Source organism: Apaloderma vittatum, unplaced genomic scaffold, assembly GCF_000703405.1.
Source record: "Apaloderma vittatum isolate BGI_N311 unplaced genomic scaffold, ASM70340v1 scaffold17700, whole genome shotgun sequence".
Classification (NCBI taxonomy): domain Eukaryota; kingdom Metazoa; phylum Chordata; class Aves; order Trogoniformes; family Trogonidae; genus Apaloderma; species Apaloderma vittatum.
In genome coordinates this window covers 16,134-18,866 of record NW_009696401.1, presented here as the reverse complement: position 1 = coordinate 18,866, position 2,733 = coordinate 16,134, and positions in this window count along the sequence as shown.

Sequence of the window (2,733 nt, the reverse complement as noted above, 5' to 3'; positions counted from 1 at the left end):
TATTATTCATCTCGTTGCAGAATACTTGAAAATGACACATAATTTGTAGAATTGCAGAATAATGGTAATCTGTACCTGACTATGTGTTAACTAGCGTGATCTCACTCGGCATGAGGCTTTCAAGGCTATCATAAATAACGATATTGAAGATCACTGAGCAGTAACATGATTATTCTTATCGTTTTCCAAAGGGTGCAACAGTTCTGGAACAGAAACATGCACACAAATTTTTATTATACGGAGAACTACTTCTGAGAGACTGGAGATTCACCATGTTTTCCATTAAAAGATAAACCTTGTGCTTACTAGGCTTACTACAATGTTATTGTAGATGACATTATCCAAGCAATATGTGTAGAATTTTAGAAATGTTTCAGTTTTTGCCTGGGGGATAAAATAAGCATTTTCATTCACTTTTTAATTTCACTAGGGCTTTACTTGGTTAATATGACTATTTTTCTCTGTGGATCCAGCAGCTAATAGAATACTCTGGTTCTGTTTTTAACTCCCTCCATGACAACAGAAAAAGAGAAAGAAGGTAAAAAAATAAATGAAAATGCAAGCACCTGGGAACCAAGCTGTCTCCAAAAGGACAGGTAGTTTTCAAGTTGTAATGTTGTTTCTTTTCTGTGTTCTTGTTGACTCCAAGTGCTTTTCCACAAGCTTTTCCTTAGAGCGTTCAGGTACAAGGGTATCACACAGTACAAGTTGGCACTGTTGAAGTGTTAAGCTTTTCTCTGTGCATCGCTCCTGTGTTTCTGCAGTAACATGCCTTAAAATGTGCAGACTATGTAAAAGTATAAAAGTTCATGTTCCCAGAGAGAGCACATCTTTTATGCCATGTGGTGAATTAACTGACAGTTTGCAAATAATACAGTTTTAACCACTACCTATTTTCTGTTTTGAAAATTATTTATTATTTGCATTGTAAGGCTTGGTTAAACTTCAAGAAGATATTTTTAGAGTTTTTTGAGAGCAGTGATTACCTTACTTAAAGATTGTCATGTTTTCATGCCTTTGGTGAGAAAGTAATTGATGGCTACAAAAAGAGAGTGAAATCAAGCCTTTTATTTTTGTTATTCGCTGTTGCCTGCTTCTGATACTGTCAACAATTAGGCTGTATTTTAAAACAAAAATCAACCTCACAAAATTACAGTACTACCAACCTTTCTAAGCAGAACTTTGTTAGATGTGCTGCCATTTACATGCTTTTTTCAGTTGTCTTAGCAAGAAAGTGAGAAAAAGGAAATCTTCATAACATCTGCAGATGTTACTAAATTAAAAGCAAGGCTAAATCAACTTTTTAATATTGCTAGCTATTAGGTAGGAAAGCCAACAAAAATATTGTGGTGAAATTAAAAGAGGTGAGCAATGCAAGATTTGCAGATAGAAGGCAATGTTTTTGTTTAAACAACCAATATATTTTGAGAAAATAAACAGAATTTTGAGTGCAGAAACTTATCATCAGAGTCAGAAGTTGAGTATTTCAGTTATAAATGTGTGAGTTTGGGGGCATCTGGAAGGAAGTTAATACATTCTGCAGATGACATACCTTAATGTCATAAAAGTTATTTTTGTTTGTTTGTTTGTTTGTAATGCCTCTGAAACCTCGCTGAAATGTAAGTTTTGTGTCATCACAGGTTAATCTGAACTGTGACATTACTACTTGATGCAATTTTTTATGTCAGCAGATGCCTTAATTCTCTTCTTAATGCAGCTTTTTCACATAGCATAAAATTCTAAAACACTTTTGCTCGGGATGAAGGCTCTTTTTGAATGCTGTTCTTGTTAGACATGGATACGTATTGGTATGCTAATAACTTTCAAGGTTGTTTTTGAAAAAAGAAAGAAATCACATTTGTTTAGTCTCTGTAACCGTGGTGCCAGAAGATGGCACTGAAGAAATATGTAGCAGATCTTAGATTTTGTAGGATAGCATTTCTTGGATCTGTAATACAGTGAATCTTCTTTTGTGCAGCTCTGTGTTACTTATTAACCCTGTTTTAAATTTTCACTTTCTTCTCTTAGTTTTGAAGTGCTTTAGTGTTTTCAGTTTTGGTAGGATGCCTGGAAGTTGTCATGTCTGAGTCCATGCAGAAAGTGGAAAAGTCTGCGCTTTAATGTGTTTAAATGTACACTTTAATGTGGAAGTTTTATCATCTCCCTTTGGAAGTGCTTCAACACTCTGTACTTTACTGAAGTGTCGTCGCCTAGAACTGGGAAGATACTGATAAAATCAAAGTAATTGTTTTTGAGAAAGAGAGGTGAGGTTTTGTAAAAATGCGACAAAGCTAAACCTAAAAACTGAATATGAACATGTGCCCAGTAATGGTGGATTAATACAATTAGGATGGTTCCACAGATAAATACAACTAAATAATGCAATTTTCTGCTATAATGAAAGCTATTATAATACATTCAATAATTGCCATTCTTGTTATCTACACTAGAATCTGTAGCTGTATTCAGGTACTAAAACTTGTGACAGGAAACTGTGTGTTTTACAAAGCATCTACTTCACTATATACAATTACTGGCATTAGAGCAGAGAATGGTGTGTGTTTTTGTTTTGCTGTTAAAGGCAATAAAGATATGACCATAAGAAACTGAAATAAAGTCCCAACATTGTTAGGTCTGGGATGTTGTGACTCAGTGAAGCAAAGCCAGGGATCTTTTGACATAGACTAGTTCTATTGCGTATTTTTTTTGTGTTTTTTTTTTAATTAGTATGTC